The sequence below is a fragment of the Physeter macrocephalus genome, chromosome 6 (assembly GCF_002837175.3).
Source record: "Physeter macrocephalus isolate SW-GA chromosome 6, ASM283717v5, whole genome shotgun sequence".
Classification (NCBI taxonomy): Eukaryota; Metazoa; Chordata; class Mammalia; order Artiodactyla; family Physeteridae; genus Physeter; species Physeter macrocephalus.
Genome location: NC_041219.1, coordinates 27997861 through 28013746, shown reverse-complemented (window position 1 = coordinate 28013746; position 15886 = coordinate 27997861).

The following is a 15886-nucleotide window of genomic DNA, read 5'->3' as shown; positions in this document are numbered from 1 at the left end:
CTGGGCTGAGCTAATTGGCGAGTAACTGTGCAGGGCCAGTAAACCTGAACTCTGAGGCATCTGTTGGCACTGGTTGATATGCCTGGGGGCTTTTGTTTTGTTCTGTTCTGCCTAAAGGAAGAGGCTGATGCTAGGCTTTTGTGGAAAGACACAAAGAAAAGTAGATGAAAACAGTATGCCTCCTGTTCCTCAGACAATCCCCTGTAGAGCGCAGGGGAAGGCAGGAGCTAGAAGGTATACTTTGACTGAAGGCCTATGACATTCAAGGCATCCCCACCATCTTGGGGTCTAGTGATAGAGTGAAACACAGAGTCAGAGAGAAGGGCTTTCTTGCTAGCTTTGCAGAGAATACTGTTTCAGTGTCAGGGGAGATACAGAATAGCAGGAAGGAAGCCACATTCAAAGATGTTCCCCTGGGGTCTTCCTAAAGTGATTGGAGAGATTGAAGAAGAAAGGAGTTGAATCTAGAATTATGCAGGTCGAGGATAATCAGACAATAAAATTCAGGGGTATTAGTCATGTGACCTCATTGGCATCCACTGGGGAGACCTGTGAAAAATAGTTTACAAAAGCTATGTATATGTTATGATGTGTTTAGTTATAAGGGGGAAAAAAATCTAAATACTTGTAGCACAGACAAGTAGGTGTTAATTTTTTTTTCCCCACACGAGGAGTCCAGTTGCCAGGATTGGTTGCTATTCAGTGTTACTATCAAAGAGCCCCCCGGGCTCTTATTATCTTTCTGCTGTCACAAGATAGCTGCCACAGATGCAAATATCATAACAGTTTTCTAGACAAGAAGGAGAAAGCTAGTTTTCTCCTAGCCAGGCTCTGTCTGTCTTTCTGTGTCCAAATGCAAGGCCCTGAGCCAACTTCCCCTTATAACTCATTGACTAGAATGTGGTTATGTGCCCACTCTGGACCAATCACTGGCAAAGAGAAAAGGGATGACCATGTTTGGTGCCTGGTTGGCTCATGAGCCTGGCTCTGGGGGAGGAGCTTACCTTCCTTGAGATCATCCCAGGTTGGAAACTAAGGTTCTATTAGCAGGGAAGTAGGAGGGAAGGGGAGGAAATGGGTGTTGGGTAGGTAAAGAATGCTGCTCCAATACTGATGGTTTTATGGTTCCTCATTCCCTATTCCCATTGGCTAAATTCCTACTCATCCTTTGGGTTCTCACTCTAGCATCTTCTCTTTTTTTTCCAGAGTTGACCATCCTCTCCTTGGTTTCACCAACACACCTGGCTCATAACCCTATCTTTTCTCTCATTACCTTCCTTTGCAACATGTATTGGTCTGGTGTCCCTATGGCTCTAGACTCCTTGGGGGAATTAGTTATATTCATCTTTGTCTCTAATGTCTAGCATGATGCCTGGCACATAGTAAGTGTTCAGTATTCGTGGAGTAGATGTTGCATAAACAAATCCGAGATAGAAAATAATCATGTTAGCACTGGCATCTTCAAGCATGAAGGCCCAGTAATATGCACAGTCGACAGCTATTCAATTCAGCCACATATATTTATGGCAGGTCTATTGTCTGCCAAGCACCAGAGGCAACCCAAGAGAAGGATAACACAGGATCCGTGAACTCAAAGAACGCATGCACTGCAAAGATAACAAAGATGCAAAATAGCATCTGATAAGTGTCTCATTAGAGCTACAGGAGTGCAGTGGTGGGGGAGACAGAGCACACTGGGACAGGGAAGGCATGGTAATTAAAATCCACAGGTAATCCAAAAATCTTAATTTAATCAATGCTTTCAACCTCTGCCCATTCACAACTTCTTAGTGATGTAGGAAAACTGTCAGATTTGAATGTCATTTCCCCTCGGGTGCCCTGCCTATCTGTCAGTGCACCTGTGACCTATAGTAAAAGAACCACATGGTAAACAGCCAAAGAGGAAACCAGGGAGAAAAGGGGACCTCGGTAATTCACAGCTCAGATAGTAAGCTCTTGAATAGCTGAAAGCTGATGCAGTTTTAACCAGTGATTTGAAGATCAAATGATTCTGTATTTCACAATTGTACTGCATTTGAGGTTTTTGTTAAGATGTGTTACTGGGAAAGAGGTAACTAAACCAAGTGAAAGGCACAATGAAATGCACTAAATGATTAATTTTATAGGCCCCTCTCTGCATGGAAGCCCTGCTTTTGCAATGGGGCAATACTGAAATCACTTAAAGCGAGGGGAACAGCGCAGAGAGTCCCCTAAGGGGCTCTTAACATTTTGTGTGTGTGGTGGGGGAAGGGCATGGACTTCTTTGACAATCTAGTGAAGTCTATTGACTCTTCTCACAATATTTTTAAATTTTAAAACTTCTTTTTCCAAAAATTAAAAAAAAATACATAGGATTACAAAGGAAGCCAACTGTGTTGAAATAGTTACAAAATAATAAAATCATGACATGGTACAGATGTGCTTTTTTAGTAACATTATAAATAACAAGGTCTAGCAGCACCTCTAATGTTTAATCATGATGTAAAGTAGAGATAAGTATGAATCAAGGTATTGGCAACAATTGTCATGTGATTTGAAAAGATCTGTGTTGTCTCTTGTTGACAAAGTCACAGGTGCTACTATTGGTATTCCAATTTGTTGCCTACAATTGTAATGGAAAGAAATGCTAAATTTCAGTTTGAGAAAATAAAGATGTAATTTTGTTTTACCATCCAAGTTCACAGACCCCCGTTAAAAACTGCTGTTCTGAGGTCCCTTGAACACCTGGTGACGGAGTTAAGAGCCAGAGTCAGTGTGTGTTTTCCTGCTGTCGATGGACACAGGTCTAGGATGGCATTTCCCTCATCAAGTAATTATATTACAATTTATATTCTGCTCCTTAAAAAATTAGGTTCTTAGGGAGATAGATTCAATACCAGGAATAGAGGAAGGGCCCTTCGAGGATGCTAGCTGGAAAAGACCTTTATTAAATTCATTCCCATTAACTCTTCTTGGAATGTGTTTCTCTTCCACTGGTGTTCTTGTGTTTTCTGCTGATTTAGTAGTTGCTGGATCCTTGACAGTCCTTTGTGGTATTCTTGCCTCATCAGATGTGGACATCTCCGACATAGGCAATGAGTCAGGAAGCAGAATTTCATGCTCTTAGCCTAGAGAAGCTAGGCTTCTTTGAAAATGGATGAGTGGCAAGGCCAGGTCCCTCTAGAAGGGGAATTTTGTGTGCATCAAAATACAAATGAGGAACTCCTGTAATTTTTCATCTTTTTTTTTTTCAAATACAAAGCTGTAATCATAGCTGACCAGGCTGGTTGCCATGGGGCTGGTGCACAGTTCCCCTTTCCTGTTTATTTTAAGTCCTTACCTAAATGAGAAGTGGAGAAGAGAGTGCAAAGGGAAGTGTCCTAACACAGTTGGGAAGGGTGGATCGCTATTTCATGGATTTGCAAAAATGAAGTTCCTTCTCCACTTAGAAATAAGCACACCAGTCACCAATTCTCCTTCAACAATTACTGTTTCGTTTAGAAGGTATGTCTTCAAAGATTAGCTTCCACACCTGTAAATTTTGTTTAAAAAGGTAAAAATCTATTCGATGGTAAATCTATATCTAAACGGTAGGTAATTAAGAAAAACTAGGTGATTGGGGGGGCAATTCTCAGACAAATCAGATTTATGAGGGCAACACATTCCAAAATATGGTGTTGTTACAGCTTCACGTTGGAAAGGCTTTTGACCAGTGACACACTTATTATTTTTTAAAAAAGTAGCCTAAAGTAAAGAACACATCTGCTGGGTGGTCATCTATTTGAATGTAGGTCATTTTTTTTCCCAGTCAGCAGCCACAGAACAAACCACGTCTTCATTTGTATTAGTATTTAAATTATAAGACAAGCAGAGCATAAATCCTATCCTATTACAGCTGTTTGCGTGTGTTTCTTTCTTTTTGATTTTAAATTTCTGGATCCGGTCTTGGCAATCTCTAGGGTCTTCCTGGACAATTATTAGGTTCTCAATAAACATTTACTGAACTGAACGTAATTAAAGAAGGTGTTGCTGGCCAGACAAATCAGCAAATGGTTTGTCTGTAAAACCTGATCAGCAGTGTTAAAAGATTTTCCACCACCAGTAACTTGAAGAATGGATTTTCAAAAGGGTCTAAATGGGCAGTGAACAGATTAGAAATGAACAAAATGCAGTCCGCCAGGAACCTGACAATGCTTGATCTGCCACTGTTGAATAAATTACTAGTTTTAATATTAATAGTGACCATGATTGCATACTGCCTCGTGCAGTTTCCTCCTCTGTAAAATGGAGACGTGAACAGAATGTCCATCATGGGGTTGTTATGAGGATTAAATGAGTGAATGCACGTAACACACTTAGACTAACACCTGCATATAGTGTTAGTTATTGGACGTGCCAGAAACGGTGCTCAGTGCTTCTCGTACTTTACTAGTAGAAATAACGAAGAGCCAGGATGAAGAGAAACCTGAGGAGTTGGGGAGAAAGAGGGGTAGAAACTTATATCCTAGAGGTTTTCAGTTCAGTGCTTGTATTACTGTCCTTGTTGCTTGGAACAAGTGTCACCATCTCTTCATGCGGCAGGCTCCGGGTCTCAGCATCTGCTCAGACATGCCTCCTCTCACTCATATTAGGTTCCCTCATATTATTCCCTCTTTCCCTTTAGAACATTTAATATGGTTTGTAATTGCATGTGTCATTCTTTGTTTACCCAGCTCTGAGCATCTCTACCACTAGACCGTTCACTCCCTAAATGCAGGACTTGGTTGTGTTATCCATTATCCTCAACTCCCAGCAAAATGCTCGGCACATACTAGATGCTCGGTGAATGAATGAATGTATCAGTGTACCTGTAGTGCACAAATGGAGTAAACGAATGTATCATTTATTCACACATGAATAAATGAATGGAATGAATGAATGAATGAATGAATGGAATAAATGACTGAATAAATAAATGAATGCTGTAGGAGGTTACCACCAGCCAGCATGGCATCCACTTGGTCTACAAGATACTTGTCTCTCAAAAGCACACCAGCACTTAGAAGAGTGACCCCCGCACACACACAAAATTACAAAACAGACACTGTATTCTCTTATAGCTTCTTCCAGGATCCTAGGATTTGTGTCTTCCACCTCCAGAGAATTTTATTTTATTTTATTTTATTTTATTTTTTGCTGTATGCGGGCCTCTCACTGCTGTGGCCTCTCCCATTGCGGAGCACAGGCTCCGGACGCGCAGGCCCAGCGGCCATGGCTCACGGGCCCAGCCGCTCCACAGCACGTGGGATCCTCCCGGACCGGGGCACGAACCCGTATCCCCTGCATCGGCAGGCGGACTCCCAACCACTGCGCCACCAGGGAAGCCCTCCAGAGAATTTTAAATCAGCCCTACCTCACCATATACTTCCTTATTTTGATCAGGTTTACAAAGAGAAGGGGTGGAGATGGAAGGGGAGGTTACCCTGAAAGCAGCTGGGCTGTAAAAGTGGAGGGAAAGATAGAATTTGAGGGTCTATCACCCTTTTACTAAGAAATAATTCCTTTTTGAAACTTCCTGAGGAGGCAGGAAGTACATGCCGAAACCTCAAAGTTTTGGGTAATCAACAGCACCCTAAAATCCCCAAACAGGTTCAGACACCCAGGGTGAGACATAGGAATGGACTGGATGTCTTGAAGTTAAAGGCCAGATGCGGAGGAAAGGAAAAATGAAAAAGGGAATCCTAGAGCGAATCTCCTTGGATTACTGGGAAAAACACAAACAGAACTTAGGGAAGGACAGCAAAGAGAAAGAGGAGGTGAAGTTTTCTGATCTTGCTGTGTAAAGCAGAATAAAATGGTCCCACCTGGAAACTGACAAACAGGAAGCCAAACTGCCTGGTCCACTTTTATGTTATAGCCCAGAGTGCACATGGAGCCTGCCCTGAAGGGGATGGAGGGGCTCCTGTATCTTTATCTTTTGCAAAATTATGATCCTTAATTCATTTCTTTTTCCTGCTATGCCCAATCTGTAATGCACTGAATGCACAAAATGTAATTAACAGAAATGAAACAGATCTGTTTGTCAGTGAGGTAAAATTATGAAGTTTCAAAAGAAAAGAAAGTATTGTGAACATCTTTGAGTATCTGTGTAAGTCTGTAATATGTATATAGCTAGGGTTCAATAGCAGCCCAATTCTGGGTAGTGTGTGTGTGTGTGTGTGTGTGTGTGTGTGATGTTTGAAATGAAAAGTAAGGGGGTAGTATCTTTCCTGCATTTGATTTCTCCAATTAAAACATTCCCACATCAAATGGCTGTGGGTTTACCCTGAGTATTACCTCTGAGGTTGGCAATAAACAACTTGTGTACTTCTCTCTCCTGATTCATGCCTGGAGCTTTCTAATTCCTGTGGCCTAAAGTTCTCAAAACAGATAAAACTGAAATGAATGTCTAAAATTCCTAGGGGCTCTCACCGGCTATTTTGGAAATAAATATAGCTGCTTGCAGGCTAGCTTCTATTTGTCCAGAATTACCTAGCCAAAGTGGAAGCTGCCCACACAATTACACTCTAGTTAAAGTATTTTGAGCTCCACCCACTCTCTGCCCATTTTTAGCATGATGTGATGGAGCAAGCTGGCAGTGGGGAGCCATGTGAAAATGTCTCCAAGTGACTGAACCCCAGGCCTGTTTGCAGGTGGGGCCTGACCACTAGCTGCTAACTCCCTCCTACCATAAATACACAGATTACTTTTGAAAGTTCTTTCACACAAGCTCTCATGCTTAAAACCAATAAAAGAAGGGCAGACCTCATATCTCTCCTTACAGAATATGAAACAGGCTCAGGGAGGCGGTCGTGAGGGTAAATCAGAACGTGAGTGTCCTGATTCCTGGTCCATTGTTCTGTGAGTCTCAGATCTCGGCATTGGAAGCATCTAGGGAACTTAGAGAAAACCCAGATGGTTTTCAGGCTCAAGACCAGCTTCTCAAGGGATGGAACATGGAATGTGTATTTTGTAAAAAGCACTATAATTTCAGATAAATAGCCAAGGTTGCAAACCCTTAGTTTAACACGTGCTTAATCAGAGCACCCAAGATAATATGAAAATGAATTTAACTGAAGCATAAGGAAAGAAACCTGGTTTGTTCAATTTAGGAGTAAATTCTATTAGAGCGATACTACTGCGTTGCATATTGTATTGTGTATAAAGGCGCCGTCTGGAGTTGTGCAAAGGGCAGGATATCCCGTTGGAAGGATATTTGTTAATAAGATGCCAAAGAATAAAGTAAGAATCCAAGAGGGATCAAGGTGACCCATTAGAGGCTCTGGAAGGCAGATACACACCTAAATTCCCCTAACTCCACTGGGTTTCTACAATGCCAGAGAATGAAATAGTATGCAGTATATCCAAACTGGCTCCCTGCAGGTCCCAAAGCAGAGCCTCATTAAAGACACTGTCAATCTGTTGGGCGGATATGGTCTTCTCTCTTCTTCCATGCATGTTTCCTCTCTAATCACAGCTGATTCAACTATTCCAATGGTGAGGAGTTAGGAGCCCGAACACCCAGTTCTGGTCCCATCCCTGTCATTACCTGCTATGTGATCCTAGCAGCTGAACTGACTTTTAGTTTTCTTATCCTTGACATGGGGAGACTAATTCTTTCTCTGCTTGCCTTATAGGCAGGATGCATTGTGATGGCATATTTGTACAAAAATATGAGTATTAGGCATTATTACTATGAATAACACCTTTGGATTCCTTAGTGCCAAGCGGGGTGTGTTCATTCTGTGAGTCTCATATGTCATTAATAGCCCATTTGTTAGAGGCCTAACCTCTTGCCTGTCTCTGTTGTGAGACTGTTTATGAAGCACTGGGTCTCTTTCCTTTAAACACCCAAGCCAGAACACTCCAGAGAGTTGAAGAGAGTTGAGAGAGCTAGGTGACTCAGGTCACAACAAGAGATTGGGAGACAGAGTCTGGTGGGAGATCAAACTGATTCAGGATTGAGAGAAGGTCCTGAGGGATGGGGACAGTGGCCAGGCTCTAGGCTTGGTCCCTAGTACAGTAGCCATTAGCTACATGTGGCTATTCGATTTAAACTAATTACAACGAAATAAAACTTAGAGTTCAGTTCCTCCATCACACTAGTCACATTTCTCATGCTCGATCGCCTCGTGTGAGAGTGACTACCATATTGGACAGTGCTGATGGAGAACTTGTTCATCATTGTGGAAATTTCTGTTAGACAGTGATGCTAGACCTTCTGAGGGGTGGACTGAGGTTAATCTTTCCCATAGTGTGGCCAGATTTCAGTTAGAGAACAGCATTCTAACGTTGGTGCATTGGGAGGCCTGGGCAAGCTGGGATAAGTCACTGTTATCTCTGGCCTGTCCCATCCCCTCTCTGATTCAGCCTGGAGATGTACTGAGAAGCATTGATGTGGGCCCCTCACTGGGTAAAGCTGGAGCATGGAAGCCCTGGATGGGACTTTCTGGTCTCAACAAGGACAGCATGGACCTTCCTTGGACCCTTGGGAACAGCCAGGGGCAAATGGAAAACCTTTGAAGACCAAATTATGATCACAGAAAGCTTTCCTTCACATACCAGCACTCGAAAGACACCAGCCAACCTCTGCCAGCTGCTGTCACATCTCTGAGCCTTTCAGGACCCACACAGTAGGGCTGGGTGGAAAGAGAAGCCTGGGGCTTCCCTGGTGGCGCAGTGGTTGAGAGTCCGCCTGCCGATGCCGGGGACACGGGTTCGTGCCCCGGTCCGGGAAGATCCCACACGCCGCGGAGCGGCTGGGCCCGTGAGCCATGGCCGCTGAGCCTGCGCGTCCGGAGCCTGTGCTCCGCAACGGGAGAGGCCACAACAGTGAGAGGCCCGCGTACCACAAAAAAAAAAAAAAAAAAGAAAAAGAAAGAGAAGCCTGAGAAAAATCAAAGAAGGTCATCTGGGCAGGGCCCTGGAGCCTGCATAGTCTCACCCCTTCTTGGGAACCGACATTAGATCTTCTTTAGAGGGTAACAGCAGCCACTGAAGAAGCTGAGACGGTGAGAATTCTCTCTTACCCCCAGACCTCACGCCCTGGCTGAACCGAAGGCAAAGTTCAAGCCAAGTTCTGCCACACTTCTACTTTCAGACCAAAATTCTTTAGCCACACAGGCCTAAAACCTTGATGAAGTAATTGTGAAGTAATTGTGAAGTAATTGTGAAGTTCCAGCTCTCTGTCCCTTTTGGTTACTGAGGCCGGATGCTGTGCCCCCAGCAGGCATCATGCCATCAGAAATCCCCTACACCAATGGTCAGAAGCTGATCAGGGATCAAGCCTCAGGTGCTGTCCCAGTGGTGAGGGTTTTAGGGCTTGGCTGGATTCTTATTCCCTATTAATTCCAGGTGTGTATGGGTGGGGAGTGGGGAGGTGGAGGGGGCCTGTCTTTGAACCATTTAAACCTAATCAGATGTCTTTGACGAGAATTATTTCTAACATGACTCATGCAAATTAACAAGTCACTAATTTCAGCAGTAGAAAACAAATGCTGATATTCAACATGCAAACAATGAACAAATCATTGATTGTTGATTGAGATACCAATCACAGAAAGACTTCTAGCTGCCTCTGAAGTTGGCTGTCTCTGATGCAACACTAGCTGACTTCCCTCAGACTGTGCATTCCTGGTAGTGTGACCACCTGACAGATGCATCATATCACCCTGATTATTCGAAAGTACTTAAAAATAAGCAAGAAACATGTTCTACTGCTACGAGTAAAAAATAAACAAGAAACATCTTCCATTGCTACAAATAAACAAGAAACATGTTCCAATGGAAGCATGTGTAACATGCTTCCATTGCTATTGGAAAACTTAGGTAGAGGAAATTCAATTGACTTTTAGTCACACAAAGAAATAGAACTGAACAGATCCCAGCTGTTCTGAACCTTGGATCCATTCCCCCCAATTCCTAATCCAGCCGGTGTTCCCTCAGACATGGGGTGTGTGTGTGTGTGTGTGTGTGTGTGTGTGTCTCACATACCCTTGGTCATCCTCTCATGATAGCCCCCACCAGCTTCCTCTGGCTCCCATTCTTCTGGTCATAAGTTCAAAATGCTAATTTGCCTCTAACTCTTTGGGAGACTGATTCTTGTAGACTGAATCTAGAATAAGTCAATTCTTTGTTCTCTAGAAGACTCCTACTTATTTAAACAATTGTCATATGACGTTTGCTTAATTTAACCTTATATTTATTTAAACACATCATATGATGTTTGTTTAACTTAACCTTAAATTCCAAATCCACTAGGGATAGGAAGCTCCTTGAAGGGCAAGGACACTATCTTAATTTTTGGTATTTTCAATGTTCAAGGTAATGCCTGACACTTACATGACAGCAATAAAGCACTGCTGGATAAAAGAAATATGACTAATATTATTGCATCTAGGGCACAGAGTTAAAGCTTATCCTGGTGGTAGTTCATAGCATGGAAGATTATTACTCATATAATAGGTAACATTTTTATAACCTTTACTGTGAGCCAGACTTTTTTCTAAGTACTGTATGTATATTCACTCATTAATCTTTATAAAAATCCTAGGCAATAGATATTATTATCTCCTTTTACAGATGAGGAAACTGAGGTGCTGGAGTGTTAAATAATTTGCCCAAGATCACATAGCCAGGAAATGAGAGAATTAGGATTTGAACTCAGACCCTCTGGCTCCAAATCATGTGTCCTTTCTCTTATGATGTAACAAGTAGGAGGAAAATTAAATTTTTACTTCTGCCCCACATCCTATACCAAAATAACATATAAAGTGGTTTCAAATTATCTTCTGCCAGTCAAATGGCTAAGAGATAATAAATAATCAGCCTAGAAACTGTCAGGGAATTTGGGCCACCACTCAGGCAAGTATAGCCACTGGAATCAGTGGAAGAAGATGGAAGTTTGACTCTCATATCCATTTCCTGGAGATACATTTATAAGTGCGTGTATATGGGTGGGACGGACTGCTAGGGAAGAAAGAGAAGGTTGAGAAGCAGGGGAAGAGGAAACTTACAGAAGAGGAACCCTCTTTCTACCCTTGTTCTTCGGGCAGCCCCAGTCACACAAGTGAACCTATAGTGCCTTGCATCAGAGGGTGGCGGCACCCAGGGCCTGTGGTCACCTGAATATTGCCGTGAAGGGATGGAGACCCAGCATGCTAGACCTTCAGTTTTTAAAGAGAACAGGAAACCTGAATTTTATGTGAGATGCCCTGATTTTTAAAACAATACACTCCTCCCTGCTTGAGACACACCCTACCAGCTTGAGAGCTCAGATCTTAGACTTCAGGATGTCCCGGGATTCAGAATTGTAAAGACTCTCTGAGGATCCAAAAGGAAATGCAAATGTCTGCATCTAAGTTACTGCAAGGAACCATGGGCTTTTCTGGCCGTTCCCCAGGAACCGCCTTGGATGTGCAGAAGAATTCCCACTCATATTTTCCAACCGTCATACGTGTATGCACCACTTTACAGTTTTTACCACGTTTGTATACCACTCGTATCATGATTTATTTAATACTTTTCTCTTTATTGGCTCTATATTCACTCGCTTTTTAAAACTGAGGCTGCCATAGCCTATAATAAAATCGCGGATTTGATGTGCTAGACACAGTATTTCCTAAGTACGTTAAAAATAAACAACTCGTAGAATTAATATTGCTCATCTTGCCTACCACTTAAAATCATTCTCTGGTGATACACTTCTCATTATTAGAAAGCACTAACATTCTGAAACAGACTGTTTCAGACAAGGCTAAGACGGACTGTCGGGGAAGCAGAAAGAGACATGATCATGCTGGGCTGGACGGAGAGGAAGAGGAGCCGGAGTAGAGAGGAGGAATTCTCTTCCACTTGATAAGAAACGTGGGAGCTGGATGTTTCACTGTTAAACGATGTGCTGTGGTTTTTATCAAAGAACTCCCCGCCCCTTCCATTGGTTTAGAAAAAAAAATCTCTGCCTAGCTCCCATATTTCATTTGCCTGTTATCTCCCTCCTACTAAAAACAATTTGCATGAAAACAATCAGACTCTTTGTTCACAGGAGTCCTTGGACTCCCGCTGTTTTCTTGCTCACTCTGGCTGGCGCTTTTTCTGTGGTTTAATCACAAGCCCCTGCTTTGGGTACGAAGCAGCAGGTAGTGGAGCCAGGCTTCAGACCCAGGGTTCTGAAGGAGGTGGCATTTTCAGTTAGAACGCTTGAGGGCTGAGTCCAGGGGAAGAAACTCCTTGGAAGTGGACCCACAGGAGGGCTGGGATGAAGCAACTGTGAGCGACCGGGGGAGGTGGGGGCGGAGGGGACTAGACATTATAAAGTGAACGGTACAAAGAGCGTTCCACTCCAGAGTAATAGATGCTGACAAGAAGGAGTCCTTGCTCCCAGCACCTTGCCTCGGGCGCAAATGACAAACAGACTTTCCTCAAGGTTCGGTCCTTGGCACCCTTAGCAGGTAACGTCAAGAAGCTGCTGGATGGAGCTCCCCTCCTGACGCCGGCAGAGAAAGCGTTGTTGTCTTCCTGGAGTGATGATGGCTGCTCCATTCTTCCATCTTGTTTTAGAAAACTTTTTAAAAAATTTCTAAAAGCAGTTCCTCAGGATGGAGACCATGCTTGTGTTCTGCCCATCACTGAATTGCTAGGCACGTCCAGCATGTAATGAGTGCTTAATATTGGTTCAATTAACACATTTAAATGATTTATTAATTAGTTCACACATCTGGGGGGAAGATGAAGTAGTACACAAATGGAAATAAAAACTACTAATAATTCCGCCCACAGAGATAGCCTGTTAACATTTTGATAAATTTCCTTCTAGTCTTTTGGCATGTACCGTTTTTTCCACATAAAATTGAGATCATGCTTTAGGATGAATTTTATACTCTGCTTTTAAATTCCTGTTATATCATGAGAAATTTCCAAGATCATTAGTCTTCAAAACCATCACTTTTAACGACTGCATGACATTCTAACACGTGGGTGTAAACGGTTTATTGAACACCTCCCATGTTGTGCATTCAGGATGCTTTCAATTTCTCCCTTGGTACTCGAAACGATCAATAGTCGTTGAATTCACTGTGCTACTTCTAAATGGCTGGCACTGTACCTTACGCCAGGGTACAGAGAAGGAGGAAAGCTCCAAGTTCACACTCACAGGTAAGGGGCAGTAGTGGAAGAACATGGAAGGGTAGGAATAGTCAGGAAGGGGAGGAGAGTCAGAACTCAGCAGTTCTCAGACTCCAAGGGTGGGGAGAGTGTCGGGAAGGTGAAAGTAGACCAGGGTCAAAGGGGCAGAGAAGCCCCAGCACCCGTTTGCAAACTGTGCTCTCGGGCCGCATCTTCTTTTAGTTCCTGTAACGAGGCCCTGCCCCTCCCGCGGCAGGCCCTTTGCACACGCTACCGCCCAGCCACCCCTAACCCGCATCCACTGCCTTGTGCGCCCTTGTCTCACATCCTTTACTGCCTTCCCTGACTCGGCTACTTCCCTCTGTTATACACTCTCACAATCGATGCTCTTCTTTGTACATTTTCTAGTCATTTCTGTAATCTTCGGTCACTGCAAGCCTCGCAGGCAATAAAAATATGTTGAATGAACGAGTGGGTGAAGGGATGGGGCTGAAAGATGGTTCTCTTCTTTGTGAAGATACGACAGATGCGAGCACATAGAGACATGGATGAAAACACACAGGTAGAGGTTCTCCTGCAGCCGCCCCTGTGCCCAAGGAGAAGCATTTTCTTGGCAGGCTTCTGAGTACAGAGCAAGGCTGGCTTGGCCCACACAGGGCAGGGCCAGGAATGAAACCGCATGAACTTGGCATCAGTAGCTCTGGCACTACTCCTCTGACACGGAGCAACAATGAAAAGGAAGGCAGGTGGTGGGCACCGCTTCCTGAGCCCCCCAGTTTTCTTACTATCGAGGGAGAAGCAGGGATAGGGTGTCTTTGGAAGGGTCTCCGTGCATAGCAAGCAGCCAGAGGTAGCAGGAGGAGAGGTAGGAGGTCTGCTGGTGCTGCAGATGAAATGACTGAGAATTCAGGGACCTATCTGGTGGCAAGACCGTCAGCCGTGGAAGAATCCATTTCTGATAGCTCCTTGTTATACATTATTCATGAAAACAGGAAGACAGAGCCGATAATATCAGAATGATGCCGCTGTCCAGCAGATCTAATGACTGTAGCTTGAGGGCATTTTAACTTGCATGGAAAAATGATTTTTGCCAATTTGAGGTCTGGGAAGCTTAGAAAGCTCACGCAAACTTGAAGAGCTGGTGTGAGTTTTGTAACATTTGGAAAAAGGCGTGGCCTTCTACCAGCGTCATCCGTTTCTTTGTGGTGACTGCCCGCCCCCCCCGGCAATTTCTTTGTTTCTAACGGAGAAATTAATGCTGCTCTAGTTAAATAGCCCTAGATTTTCAAATCAGTTTCTATTTTCATATCTGTCAGTCAAAAGGCAGGGACAGCACTAGGACTTTGTGGAGGGCTTCGCCAGATTTCAACATAAATTATTAGTTTCTAATCTTTTCCAGCCTCAGGGGCGAGGGCTTTTTAAACAGTGAGAGTATTCTGCTATTGCTGAAATCTGATTTCTCCTCCCATTTTTGATTCATTACAACTGCAAGATTCATTCCATCCTAAACCCCCCCTCCAACTTGCTGTCAAATAAGCCAGGAGGTTAGTTTGTTGTAAGCGGAGAGAGAAAATGGGAGGGCAGGTCATTTCAGTCTTCCCGGGGGTGGTGGTGCGGAGAGGGAGAGGGCGCCTCACTGGCGCTTCTTGATTTGCCTGTTATTTTCTGTCCTTTGTGTAGAATGTTCTGGCTTCTTGAACATCGGTTGATGCGTTTAATTACATTCATTCATTTATCCCGCAAACAGTTATTGAGGGTGGACGAATTGTCACGTGTACTTACAAACTATTTGCAAACTAAAAAATGAACCAAGCTTTGGTGCCGGTCCCCACGCAGCTTACCATCTCTGCAGGCAGATGGACGTGTGATCGAACTGCTGCATAGAACAGTGTTTCTCCCGGTGTGCTAGGAGCGGAAATGATTGTGGAAGGTCTTCAGAGGATCAGGTTTTATTTCAATAATTATGTATTTTATTTTCTTGTGTATTATATAACATAACTAGCCTTTCCAACCTGCAGTTTCACAGACACTTGCTCAGGAGGCTGGTGAATTTTTTTTTTCACTTTTATTTATTTTTTTAAACATCTTTATTGGAGTATAGTTGCTTTACAATGGTGTGTTAGTTTCTGCTGTATAACAAAGTGAATCAGCTATATGCATACATATATCCCCAGATCCCCTCCCTCTTGCGTCTCCCTCCCAACCTCCCCTCTAGGTGGTCACAAAGCACCGAGCTGATCTCCCGGTGCTATGCGGCTGCTTTCACTAGCTATCTGGTTTACATTTGGTAGTGTATATATGTCCATGCTACTGTTTCACTTCGTCCCAGTTTACCCTTCCCCCTCCCCGTGTCCTCAGGTCCATTCTCTACGTCTGCGTCTTTATTCCTGTCCTGCCCCTAGGTTCTTCAGAACCACTTTTTTTTTTTTAGACTCCATATATATGTGTTGAGGCTGGTGAATTTGGTTTAAAGAAAATATTAATGATAGACCAAGTGGTATTAGGATATGGCAAAATCACAAAGTTGGATGATGATGATGATGATGATGATGATAATAATAATAATACCCAATACTTAAAAGCGCTTAGTATGGGCCAGGTACCTTTGGTGTTTCACAGTTTTTTGTTTTTTGTTTGTTTTTTTTTTTCAGTACGCGGGCCTCTCACCGCCGTGGCCTCTCCCGTTGCGGAGCACAGGCTCCGGACGCGCAGGCTCAGCGGCCGTGGCTCACGGGCCCAGCCGCTCCGCGGCACATGGGATCTTCCC